The following is a 14,146-nucleotide window of genomic DNA, read 5'->3' as shown; positions in this document are numbered from 1 at the left end:
ATTTGCTAAAGTAAGAGAAAAAAAAAAAAAAAAAAATTAATGCAAGCCACAATTGTAACCCTTTCTAAGCAATTGTAATACAAAAGGCAACAACTGCACAATGGGGTGGTGCTGCGTTTGATTCTCAGTTGGCAATGGAATTAGGAAGTTGTATTTAAACTGCTGGCGCTATATAAATCCTGTATTATAATAATACTAATAATTTTATTAAAATAATGAAAAAAAAAAATGTTTTGGCTATTATGGGAGTGCATATCATTCCCTCTGGTATCACGTTGAATTTGTAAGGACAGTTTAAATGCGGGTAAAAGAACGACCTTCCTAAACAAAAAGGACAATGGTTTGTAGGTAGTCATTAGGCAGATTGGTTTGATATTCCCTGTAAATTGCCAATCTGCTGCCGTAATAATTCATCTGTTTAGTGGAGGGTAGATGGGTCCTTTGGAACCTTTATAAGTTCATGTAGGTATTCCTGTTGAACTTTGATTTTGCAAAATTTTCAATATTCTGAGTGGATCCAAATCAGTTGAAAAATGTGTGGCCTTTTTAACAGCCTTTGGTTTCTTTGAGGTTGGTTGGTATAAGATAAATTGACAATACTTTACTTATTTTTCTTGGGATTTAAGCAACTACTAGACATGTGCGATTTCATTTTCGTTATGAATCAAAATTTGGCCACACTTTTCATTATTCAGAGATACGGATGTATCCAAATCACAGTAGTTATGAATTTCAACATTAGCATGCATTAAAAAGGGGATCAACTCCAGAGATGAAACGATAATTCTCCCACTCTACAAGACTCTGGTCTGGCCGCACCTGGAGTATGCTGTCCAGTTCTTGGCACCAGTCCTCAGGAAGGATGTACTGGAAATGGAGTGAGTACAAAGAAGGGCAACTAAGCTAATAAAGGGTCTGGAGGATATTAGTTATGAGGAAAGGTTGCGAGCACTGAACTTATTCTCTCTGGAGAAGAGACGCTTGAGAGGGGATATGATTTCAATTTATAAATACCGTACTGGTGACCCCACAATAGGGATAAAACTTTTTTGCAGAAGGGAGTTTAACAAGGAACGTGGCCACTCATTAAAATTAGAAGAAAAGAGGTTTAACCTTAAACTACGTAGAGGGTTCTTTACTGTAAGAGTGGCAAGGATGTGGAATTCCCTTCCACAGGCGGTGGTCTCAGCGGGGGGGGGGGGGGATCGATAGTTTCAAAAGACTATTAGATAAGCACCTGAACGACCACAACATACAGGGGTATACAATGTAATACTGACATATAATCACACACATAGGTTGGACTTGATATACTTGTGTCTTTTTCCAACCTCATCTACTATGTAACTATATAACAAATTCAAAATAAATTATAACGAAAACAACAAATACATTTGTATTCATTCAGATGACACAATGCGATAATTCGGTTCTTTTGTTAAGGAGGAGATCCAGCCCCCCCCCCTCAAAAATGTAAAGTCAGCAGCTACAAATACTGTAGCTGCTGACTTTTAATATATGGACACTTACCTGTCCAGGGAGAGCGCGATGTCGGTACCCCAGCCGATCTTCGGATCGGCTGCCGGGTGCAGCCGCCGCCATTCCTGGTAAGGGAACCCGGCAGTGAAGCCTTTCGGCTTCACAGCCCGGTTCCCGACTGCGCATGCGCGATGCTCACTGCGCCTTCTAATTGGTCTGGCGGTGGAGGAAGGAGGAGGGGGACTGAACTTCTGAGAGACAGCAGCGCGGCCCCGTCTCCCAGCAGTGGGGAACGGTAACTGTCAAAAAACAGGTACCCGTCCCCCCCCCTCCCCCCTGAAAGGTGCCAAATGTGGCACCGGAAAGGGGGGGAGAGGGGAAAGCGGAAGTTCCACTTTTAGGTGGAACTCCGCTTTAAGCATCCGAAATAACGTAACAACATAACAAATTATTCACATCCATTCGCTTGAGAGAACATTCGTTTGATGTGAAATAATATGATTTCTACTGTTTACGTATGGTTTGGATGGAGATGGACCCATCAGGATCTCCAAATCATAACTGAATGAATGAATGAATGAATCAGAAAATAATTTAGTTCCATTCATTACTTTCATTCAATTTTGCTTTGTGCTTTGGACTAACATAGAAAAATGGCAAAAAAAAAAAAAGACCGAGTGATCCATTGAGTCTACCCTGGAGACTATATTACCAATATTTCTGGTCAAAAACATTGGTAATATAGTCTAAAAAATTCAGTCACACTAATCTGATTGAACTTTTCGACTATATTATTATTATTATTATACAGGATTTATATAGCGCCAACAGTTTACGCAGCGCTTTACAATATAAAAGGGAGACAATACAGTTACAATACAATAAAATACAAGAAGATTAAGAGGGCCCTGCTCAGAAGAGCTTACAATCTAATAGGGTGGGGCAGGTGGTACAAAAGGTTTTAACTGTGGGGAATGAGCTGATGGAAGTGGTAAAAGATTAGTTAGAGACATGATAGGCTTTCCTGAAGAGATGAGTTTTCAGGGATCGCCTGAAGGTAGCAAGAGTAGGGGATAGCCGGACCGGTGGAGGTAGAGAGTTCCAGAGGATGGGAGAGGCTCTGGAGAAATCCTGGAGACGAGCATGAGAGGAGGAGACGAGAGAGCTTGAGAGTAGGAGGTCTTGAGAAGAGCGGAGAGGACGGTTTGGGTGATATTTGGAGACAAGATTGGTGATGTAGCTCGGGGCAGAGTTGTGAATGGCTTTGTGTGTTGTGGTTAGTATTTTGAATTTAATTAATTACCAATGTTTTGGACCAGGAAGGTGCTGTGGACATGGCATATCTTGATTTCAGCAAGGCATTTGATACAATTGCACATAATCATGTAATACAAAAGTTGTACAGGCTAGGACTTAACCCTTGGATGGTTCAGTGGATATGCAGCTGGCTAAAGGATATAGAGACCAGAATGTGGTTGTAAATTGGGTTCACTCAGAACAGAGAGCAGTCACTAGTGGTGTACCACAAGGCTCTGTACTGGGTCCTGTTCTATTTAATCTATATGTAAGTGATATACAGTAACTAAAGGCTTGTTGGGCAAGTTATGTCTTTTTGCTGATGATGCAAAGGTGTAGCTGGGATGACTCAGAGTACATAAGTAATCTCCCGAAATGTCAAATTAATATTAAAAGGAATATAGCCAATCTTCCAAAATAACTTTCCGAAAATTTGAATCGATTTGAAACAACAAATATCCGAAAACAAAATCAAATATACAAAAAAAAAAAAAATTCTGAAAACGAATCATTCTAACATAATCCGCCAATCCCTACTCTGCCCAGTAAATTAAATTCAAAATACTAACTACAACATACAAAGCCATTCACAACTCTGTCACAACTCTGCTTGTCTCCAGGACTTCTCCAGAGCCTCTGCTAGCCCCTGGAACGCTCTACCTGAATCTGTCCTGCTATTTCCTACGATGGCTCCCTTTAGATGATCCCTGAAAACTCATGTCTTCAGGGAAGTCTATCACGCCTCTAATTAATCTTTTATCGCTTTCATCACCTTATCCCCCCACAGTTGTAACCTTTTGTACCACTTGCCGCACCTTCTTAGTTTGTAAGCTCTCGTGAGCAGGCCCTTCTTAACCCTCTTGTATTTTATTGTATTGAAACTGTACTGTCTCCCATTACATTGTAAAGTGCTGCGTAAACTGTTGGCACTATATAAATCCTGTGTAATAACAATAATAATAATAATGTATATGACTAAACAAAATTATTTACTTTACGAATGAATCTGAAATGAAACGAAACAAAGTTTTCTGTCATGCACAGCTCTAGAAACGATATAGGTTGGAGCAAGGAGAATCTCCAACTCTCTAGTACAGCGGTTCTCAACCGTGGGTCGCGACCCCCTGGAGGGGGTCGATTGCCGATTTGCCAAGGGGTCACAAATGTTGTTCCAATTCGGACAGACCGGACTCCGTACATAGTAATGTCAGGTCCATCTCAGCCAGCGAGACGTCATTTCTGGGAGAGGGGAGACCTCTGCGGAAGTGACGTTCTGTCGCCGCCATCTTAGTACACCCGGCACCCGTCCGCAATAAGGCTACAGTTAGGAATCGGCAAGCGGACATCTTTTTACACCCACCGAAGTCTTGCATTTTACACTTATTTTTACCAGCAAACTAAGCTTATATAGTATAGACATGTGCGCCGTCAATAAATTAGTTTATTTTCATTCCGTTTCGTATTAAAATTAATTCGTAATTCGTGTCGAATTTTCGTTAGGTTCGTAAAATTTTCGTAACAATAACGAACGTTCGTTATGATGAATTTATCATTTTGAGGGCCCCCACCATCCCTGTACTGATTCCTGGGTTTTTTAACTTTTAGTTTCGTTAACTTTTTCGGAACAATAACGAAAGTTCGTTATGATAAATTTATCATTATGAGGGGCCCCCACCATCCCTGTGCTGTGCTGACTTCCTGTGTTTTTAACTTTTAGTTCCTTTAACTTTTCGTAACAATAACGAAAGTTCGTTATGATAAAGTTATCCGAAGTTCGTAAACGAAATTTCGTACAAAATTCGTATTTCGGATCCTTACGAATTTATGAATTTTCGGAAATTCGTACGAATGTCTAATATAGTATATAAGCTCAGTTTACTGGTAAAAATAAGTGTAAAATGCAAGACTTCGGTGGGTGTAAAAAGATGACCGCTTGCCGACTTCTAACTGTAGCCTTACTGCGGACGACTGTACCAAGATGGCGTCGACGGAACGTCATTTCCGTTAGCAGATTTTATGGGTTGCCAATTCTGACAAAACACCTGAGTAACTGGTAATTAATAAAAACATGTTTATACTGTGTGTCAACGTGACACAAGCCCAACGTGACTGTGCAAGAAAAAAATTATTATGGAACAATAATTTGTGTCACGTTGATATATAATTTATATATATAATTTATATATAAACGTCCCATTTGGTTCCTCAAAAGTGGTTGTTTCATGCCAGTGCGAGATATACATAGTGTATAGCACCCAAACACCCGTGATGCGCCATCACCTTCTGAATTATGCACTCACCAGAATTACAGCCATGAAGGAGCAACGAAAATAATTGTACTGTTAGGGGTTCCCACAACTTGGGAAATTTTATCAAGGGGTCACGGCACTAGTAAGGTTGAGAATCAATGCTCTAGTATGTAAATGTGTTATCTGTGAAGAATCACATGGTCCGGGAACAATGGAAATTGTGATTTAATGAATCATATGGTTTTCTGCAGGACAAACCTTTACAAGACAGATTTGAAGTTCTCCTGGTTTGTGAAAAAATGTGGTCATTACTATGTGTGTGGTATAACTGGGTGATTTATTTTTTTGCTGAATCTTTGAGAACTTGGAAAATTTAGAGGAAATGCAGAGCCATTGCTTCTTTTCTGAATTGTTGTCAAGATATTCACAAATACAATCAAACATTCTGATGGAAATTTTTTGTTTTGTATTGGTCTCTTGTTTTTTTTTTTGTGGTTTGTATCTCGTTGGACATATTTCCAGTTTGGAAGACAGGAAATGAGAGGACATCTTTCCAAAATGAGGGTAAATTTTCTCTTGATTGTCATTGGAATGTTGTTCCTATTGGAAAATGTCCCCTCATTTCCTGTTCCGGTGACAGTTGTAACATTTTGGATTTCCAGTCCCTTTTTGTAAGGGTGAATCTCCACAAATGAGGCAAAGACAGCAATCAAAACCTGACAGGGGGTTTAAACCATCACAACTTTATCCAAAACTAGAAATAAAAGGCTTTGGTTTTTTATACACTTTGAAATCTAAGGTCTGGCTACCCAACAGTTGAAAGAATTATTTCACCAGCTTTCAGCAATATCAATCTCCTACCTGCTTTTTCAAAACCAGTATTTTTACTTTCCTGTTTGGCAGCTTTTGAGTTAAAATGTCACCTTCTTTAAGAGCTCTGGGCGGGGATACTATCCAAAGCTTACAGGTATGTCAAAAAGCTTGTTTCTCACTGGACATTATGGCTCCTCCTATTAACCCCTATGTCCCTATACATTCCAACGCACTATTCCCAACGCACAAGTTCCTGAAGAGATGGCTGTGTGAGTAAGTGGGTTCTGAAACTGCCACTGGCTGGAACCAAAGATAATCCGAGCAAGCGAAAGTCACCAGCACTCCATGGATCTCCAGAATGGTTCCAAATCTTTATTCAGCATGCACATTGTTACAGCAGAAGCAACATATCAGAGCCTCGCTGGACCCCTTCATCAGGTATGGTCACATGCCTGATAAAGGGGGCCGGCGAGGCTCTGAAACATTACTTCTGCTTTAACGATGTGATCACTGAATTAAGCTTTGAACCTATGTCCCTACAGGGCACAGCAGTCACATAGGGGTGGAACCACAGCAGCCATCGGGGGACATGCTATTAGACACACCTGGAAATGTCAAATATTCGCTATGCCTTGAGTTCTTCAAGAGACCAAAGTCACCATCTGCCAGAAAGGTGAATTTAAAGCCTCTCCTTTCCAATGGTATTGGTGCGGTATCCCCCCCTACATGGTCACTTTAAGTAAAATATCTCTTGGTGCCAATAGTAATTAGATTTTCTCTCTCTCAGCACTGTACCAAAAGAAGGAGGTGAACCTGGTTGGGCCACCAAGGCATCTGTTTTTCCCCTAGGTATTAGGCCCATTTCTGGCCAAAGTCTAGCCCGGTTTGCTGCCCTTATAGCCAGGATGCAGGCAATTTTTTATAATATGGTTACCCCTTTTGGTAAACTGAGAGGCTAATTAGCTGTCACGTCTGTAAAACTGCCCAGAATGGAGAAGATAGGCTCATCTCAGACCTAGAATCAGCCAAAACTATTCATTGAGTTGATCATATTTGACAGGTATTTATTTTAAATTAAATTTATGTGGCATAGTCCTTTTTCTGGTACCGGTAAAGTCTGTTAGTTTTGATTTCTCCTCTATAGGTATTTCTTCTTGTTTAGCTCTCTTCTTAGAAGAGTAAGGTTCAAAAAGGTTCATAAGAGCCCCCAAATATGGCTGAAAGAGTCTCATCTACAAAGGAAAGCACAAACATTAGGTCCACACCTGGCTTTGGTATTAGTTGTCCAGTAATAACTTTGGAATCATCATCTTTGATGGAAGTGTTTATGTCATGAGCAGGACGGTGGCTATGCAGTTAGCCTAATTGCTACATCAAAGTGCCCAAAAGGGAGAAGATAGGCCCCATACCAGTCCTCTTCTTCTCTGTTTTAGCCTTAGGCAAGCCAGGCTGAAACAAATCTAGCCATTCATCGTGTTAATTAAAATTGACAGGCATGGGTCATTTTTTCTTATTTAGCTCACTTCTTAGAAAAGTAACGTAGAAAATATTTGCACAGGAGGGTTTGCAGGAGTTCCAAAATATGGCTGAAAAAGTCTTAGCTACAAAAAAAAGGACAATTCTTAGGTTCTTACTTTGCTACAATGTTAACTCATGCATAGCCCTGGCATTAGTTGTAATTTTGGAATCATCTGAGTTTTCCTGAGTTTCCTTTTAAGATTCAAAAAGGCCCTGGAAGTTTAGCTGTTGCCTCCTGAATTTGACCTTAGAGGGTTTTTTTTGTGACAAGGTATGGTTGGGGCTTTAGAATTTAAACTCCTGGGGAAGCAGGAATTTATGGAAATGCTTCTATGTACTCTGTTGTGTAATATTCTGGCTGGTGTATACAAAGAGGATAAAAATAATTATGATTTCCTCTTGGACAGGTTTGTTCCTGTTTGATGTACCTCAGAAGAGGTGTGACTTTTCTTTACTGCATGCGGTTAAACATTCTTGCACCTTAAGCCGTGTACACACGACCGGACTTTTCGACCGGAACGAATCCGTCGGACAATCCGACCGTGTGTGGGCTTCATCGGACCTTTTCTGTCGAAAATAAGACGGACTTTAGATTTGGAACATGTTTCAAATCTTTCCGACGTACTCGAGTCTGGTCGAAAAATCTGTTCGTCTGTATGCTATTCTGATGGACAAAAAAGGACGCAAGGGCAGCTATTGGCTACTGGCTATGAACTTCTTCATTCTAGTCCCTTCGTACGTCACGTCATCACGTTCAAACCAACGGACTTTCTAACAGACTTTAGTCCGTTCATGCGTGGGCAAGTCCGGTCGTTCAAAAGTCTGTCGAAAGTCCGTCGGAAAGACCGTCGGACCTTTGATGCTGAAAAGTCTGCTCGTGTGTACGCAGCATAAGCCGTCAACATCAGCCTTTGTGTACTGAATGTTCCCTCTGCCTTTCAATAAAGTCAAATGCCAATATCAGACAACAGATAACCACAAACACACACCAATGTGGCCTTCCTACAACCAACATCAGATATGTAATAGTTTTGCAAGTTGGTAGGAGGCCCAAACACAGCAGACTTCTACTAACTTTCTTGGTTGATAGTGAGTCCATTTTCCTTGCCCAAGCCAACTCAAATTGTCTGTCTACGGTTCCTTGCTAGACAGATGCTAATGGAACCAGTGCAAAGGCACAGCCAATAACTGCCTATCTAATTTAAAAGTCAATTGCCAATATCGGATAACAGATAACCACATACACACACACCAATGTGGCCTTCCTTCTACCAATATCAGATATGTAATAACTTTAAAAGCGAGTAGGAGGCCTGCACACAGCAGGCTTCTAAGGACCTTCCTAGGCTGACAACGAGGCCATCTTTGGCCTTCCCCTTGCCTTGTCCAACTCAGAATGTCTGTGTAATGTTCCTTGCTGGAGAGGCTAATGGAACCAGTGCAAAGGCACAGCCTACAATTAGCACCACTCCCCCCACCAGCAAAGGATGAACTGCAAATCTCCTGTGCATGACAGCTGCTTACAATCCTACACCCCATTAAATACCCAAAAAATATGTGAAAACTCAATCATACCTCTTCTCCTTTTTTTTCTGGAAGGGCGAAGGCCACAGTTTGACAAATGATAATGTGCAGTCAGTTAGGGAATCAAAGGATCAGCCACAGGGTTTCCGGAGAGCAATACTGCCTCCCCTCCCCCACTGTATACTGCAGCTTTTTTTTTTTCTTTCTCTCCTCCTCCCCCACACACAGTGAGCTGTAGCCACACTTCCTGGTGCTTGGAAACAATTTCTATGCCGATCATTGGCAGTTGGAGCCTTACCTTATCACACTGTTTTCATTCCACATGGAGGTGGGACAACGCCACACTCCCTGACCTTGCTGGTGATGGGGAAGGTTGTTAAGAATCAGATTTTGGTTTTGGTGCAGCTGGGGGAGGTGCAGATTTGCAGAACCTTTGCTAGTGGTAGAAAAAGTATGAATGCAAGCCACAGTTCTAACCCTTTCTAAGCAATCTTAACACAAAGGCCACAGTTGCATAATGCAATGGTGCTGTGTTTGATTCTTAGTTGTCTTTATGCTAATGGAAACAGGATGTTGTGTTTAAAAACAATGTTAAAAATTGTTTTGGCTATTATTAGAGCGCATGTCATTCCCTTTTGGTTTCCTGTTGAATTTGCAAGGACATTTGAATGCGGGTAAAAGAATTACCTTCCTGAACAGAAAGGTTTTCATTAGATAATGAGTGGATTGGGTCAAGGGTCTTCGGACTCCTGGTCACCCTTTTCCACATTTCTATCTGCAAGGACGCCAAACTCGCCTTGCTCCATTGTCTGATCCCGGGCCTTTTCTCTTACCAGCAGAAATTAGCCACTTACCTATTTATCGCAGCTAAAAGCGCAATAGCCAGGGCCTGGAAAAAGCCGGCCGTTTCATTTGCAGAGGCGAAGCGACCCCTATGATTCATGAAAAGATGACAAGTATCCTCCACGACACTCATACTAAACTAAGTGTGGGCCCCCCGTGGTGGTCTTACGCCCTTCCAACCTTACACCTGACCAGCCTAGGCCTCTAAAATAAACCTACCCCTATCCACAGCCCGGGGGAACTTCCCTTCCCTTTCTCGCTCCTTGTTTATGCCCCTTTCCCCCCTCCTATTTGTTTCCCAAATCTCCTTCCCGTGCTTCCCTCTAAAAAACTTCCTTTCTTTTTTTTCCTTTCGCCCTATTTTTTTTTTTTGCCCCATGTTCTATCTGGTTTAGTTATTCCCTTCCTAGTGGACACTCCCTTCAACCACCTTAGCCCCTGAGTATGAAGGCTTAGGCACTTAGCTCTGACGCCAGGCCTCGGCCGAAGGGTCTTTGTTAATTCATAGTTCACACTCTATGACACGTTTTCTTCTGTATTTTTTGCGTGAAATTTTGTGTCTAATGCTCGTTTCCCCTGCGCTTGAATTTTTCATCTGTTCTCTTTGTATTTCAATAAAAATCATTGTACCAGGTAATGAGTGGATTGGTTTAATTCAGGGGTCTTCAAACTACGGCCCTCCAGTTGTTCAGAAACTACAATTCCCATCATGCCTAGCCATGTCTGTGAATGTCAGAGTTTTACAATGCCCCGTGGGACGCGTAGTTCCTCAACAGCTGGAGGGCCGTAGTTTGAGGATCCCTAGGTTTAATTGAATGGTCCTTGTAAGGCCAGCCATAGATGGTTGGAATCTTGGCCGGTTCAGCATGAAGATGAACTGTGATTTGAACTGTGTGTGGGCAGGCTGAATTACCAAGCTGATTGATCGATCAACTTGGGTACAACCAGCCTGTCGGATTCACTTGTGATTATTGCTAGCAGCTGCTATAGCCACTAGCAACAATCACTGTCTTCTCCCGGTGGGAGCGGCTTCCTCAGCCTGCCCCCGCGGGGAGCAGACAATGTCTCGGCAGGAGGGATTCCCCTATCGGGGCTGCTGTGCTGATGGGGGGAATCGTGCAAATTTTATTCCTGCAAAAGACCCTTTACAAGTTTATGTAGGTCAGGGGTGTTTAACGTGTGGCCCGAGGGCCGCATGCGGCCCAACACAAAATCGTAAACATACAGGTACTTAAAAATGTTGGGGTTTTTTGTAACATTTTTTTTTTTTCAAATGTCTTTACACTTAGCGTATACATTGCATCTGAAGAAAAAATGTACAGTGTCTACAGGACTTTTAGAAGTTTTATCTTCCCAAAGAAAAATCTCCCACCCTTCACAATCACGCCTTATTCATGTCATCAGTTTTCGGTAGCACCTAGATTTGTGAGCAACTATTTTCAAGGATGAAGATCACAAAGGGCAAAATTAGAATTTAAATATCTGATGAGAATTCACTGAGAATTGCTTCTCCATCGAACCAGATATTGATGCGTTAGTTTATCATAGTTTTATGTTGCCCTCTTTTACTTTTATAATTAAATATTACAAAGAAATTATGTTTTTTTTTTTGCTCCGATAGGTACATTATCTATATCAGTGATGGTTAAAGTGATAATAAAGTCTTATTTTTTATTTTTTTTTTTGTTTAAAATAACAAACATGTTATACTTACCTGCTCTGTGCAATGGTTTTGCACAGAGCAGCCCGGATCCTCCACTTCTCGGGTCCCCCGCCGGTGCTCCTGGCCCCTCCCTCCTACCGAGTGCTCCCACAGCAAGCAGCTTGCTATGGGGTCACCCGAGCCGAGCCATTCAGACACAGAGCCACAGCTCGGCCCCCTCTCTCTCCTCACTGGCCTCCTGACTTTGATTGACAGCAGTGGGAGCCAGTGGAGCCCAGCTACTGTCTCAGCCAGTGAGAAGGGAGAGTCCTGGACAGCCGAGACTCTCGTGCAACATTGCTGGATCAAGATGGGGCTTAGGTAGGTATTAGGGGGGCTGATGCACACAGAAGGTTTTTTATCTTAATGCATAGAATGCATTAAGATAAAGAAAAACTTCTGACTTTAGAACCTTATGACTTTAGAACCTTATGACTTTAGAACCTTATGACTTTAGCTTGTGATCTGCCTGACCTTTTCTGCTCATCGGCTCTCCATATTGTGAGTACATTTTATGTGTGGCCCAAGACCTTTTTTCTTCCTCTTTTTCCATTGTGGTCCAGGAAGGGCAAAAGTTTGCACACCCCTGTTGCAGGTGTTCTTGTTTAATCGCTTGCCGACCAGCCGCAGTCATACTGCGACAGGGTGGCTCGTTCCCGTAAATTGCCGTAGCTGTACATCGGTCTCTTTAAAGCAGGGTTCCACTCAAATTTTTAATTCTTACCCCCTTCAGTTAATTGCATAGATGTTCAAATGCTGCACGAATTTTTTTTTTATCGCTGTAATTACCTTTAGATTGTACTTTATTGTGGCACTTCCTGTCTCTCCTCCCATGGGAGTAGGCATGTTTATTGCCTTTCCACTGCGCCGCACTGTCTCCTGGGAGCTTAGTGTCAGGCTTCCCAAGATTCAGTGCGGGAACAATGATCATGTGTGTGAACAAGCTGTGAATGAACAGCATTCACCGCATCCAGGAAATCAATGCTTGTGGGCTTTACATGCCCACAAGCAAGATGGAAACAGCCAGCATCACATTTTTTAAGTTATTCTTCAGTATGAAAACAGACAGAGGCGGAAATATTACACCCAAACTGTGAGTATTATTTTGGAGTTAGCAAAGTGTCTCAATGACCTCAAAAAAAAAAAAAAAAAAAGATTGGTCGCCGGACTCCCGCTTTAACAGCTATAGCAGGCACGTGCGTGCGCACGCTGCATGACGAGGGAGCTGATGTGCAAGGCCAGCGGCCACGATGTCCGCCAGCCACCTGCGATTGCTCCACAGAGAGCCAAAACAGGGATCTGTCAATGTAAACAAACAGATCCCCGTTCTGACAGGGAAGTACAGAGTGATTGTCTGTTCCTAGTGATTAGGAACAGAGATCTCTCTGTACTCCCCGTCAGTCCCCTCCCCCTACAGTTCGAAACATCCCCCAGGGAACACATTTAACCCCTTGATCGCCCACTGGTGTTAACCCCTTCCCTGCCCGTGTCATTTATACAGTAATCAGTGCATTTTTATAGCACTGATCGCTGTATAAATGTCACTGGTCCCAAAACAGTGTCAAAAGTGTCCGATCTGTCCCCTGCAATGTCGCAGTCTTGCTAAAAATCGCAGATCACTGCCATTACTAGTAAAAAATAAATTAATAATAAAAATGCCATAAATCTATCTCCTATTTTGTAGACGCTATAACTTTTGTGCAAACCAATCATATTGAAATTTTTTTTACCAAAAATATGTAGAAGAATACATATTGGCCTAAACTGATGAAGAAATTTGTTTTTTTGTTGTTTTTTTTTGGATATTTATTCAAGCAAAAAGTAAAAAATATTGTTTTTTTTGTTTTTGTTTTTATTTTAAATTGCGAGTCTTTTTTTCTTTATAGCGCAAAAAATAAAAACTTCAGAGGTGATCAAATACCACCAAAAGAAAGCTCTCTTTGTGGGAAAAAAAGGACATCAGTTTTGTTTGGGTACAACGTCGCACGACTGCGCAATTGTCAGTTAAAACGACGCAGTGCCGTATCGCAAAAATTGGCCTGGTCATTAAGGGGGAAGATCTTCCGGGGCTGAAGTGGTTAGCCTTGATTTTTGCTAAATTATTCATATTCCGAGTGGATCCAAAGGGATTGAAGACCGTGTGTGGCCATTTTACCCACACTTGTTTATTTGGAAGGTTGGTACAGGTCTAGTTAATAAATCTTTAGGTATTTTTTTTCTTGGGGTTGTAGTAACTACAGAAGTTTGAATAAGCGCTCCGAATAAGAAGAATCTCTGACTTTGTAATCTTTACCTTGCTGAAATAGTTGCATACAGTTCTGATGTGTGGTGTAGGAAGAATCATGAACTATGGAAATGATGATTTCATGAATCATATGATATTCTGCAGGACAAATGTTCATGAGACAAACGTGCAGTACGCCTGATTTGTAAGTCAATTTAGTCACCACTTTGTGTGTGCTATAACCGAATTATTACTTTTTCAATTGAATCTTTAAGATGGCAGAAATTTGAAATATAAAAGGTAAGGAAATACAAAGATTTAAAACCATTGTCTCTTTGTGAATCTCTAATTTGAATTATTGTCAAAGTATTTACAAAATCGTTCAAACTTTCTGATGGAAATCGTTTGTTTTTTTTCTAGATTAAAAATTTTTTTTATTTTTTCCACCTATTGCCACATCATATTGGTAAGATTTCCCTCATTTCTTGTTCAGGAGAC

The 14,146-nt window shown here is 41.4% G+C and overlaps 1 protein-coding gene across 5 annotated transcripts in view; it reads right to left on the bottom strand.

Moving 5' to 3' along the window:
* Positions 1–14,146, bottom strand: part of CCDC71 (coiled-coil domain containing 71) — a 112,125-nt gene that overhangs the window by 48,698 nt on the left and 49,281 nt on the right. The window lies entirely within an intron of this gene.

Source organism: Aquarana catesbeiana, linkage group LG07 (assembly GCF_042186555.1).
Source record: "Aquarana catesbeiana isolate 2022-GZ linkage group LG07, ASM4218655v1, whole genome shotgun sequence".
In the NCBI taxonomy this organism is placed as follows: domain Eukaryota; kingdom Metazoa; phylum Chordata; class Amphibia; order Anura; family Ranidae; genus Aquarana; species Aquarana catesbeiana.
The sequence above is the reverse complement of the archived record's forward strand: the minus strand, read 5'-3'. Positions and strand labels throughout refer to the sequence as shown.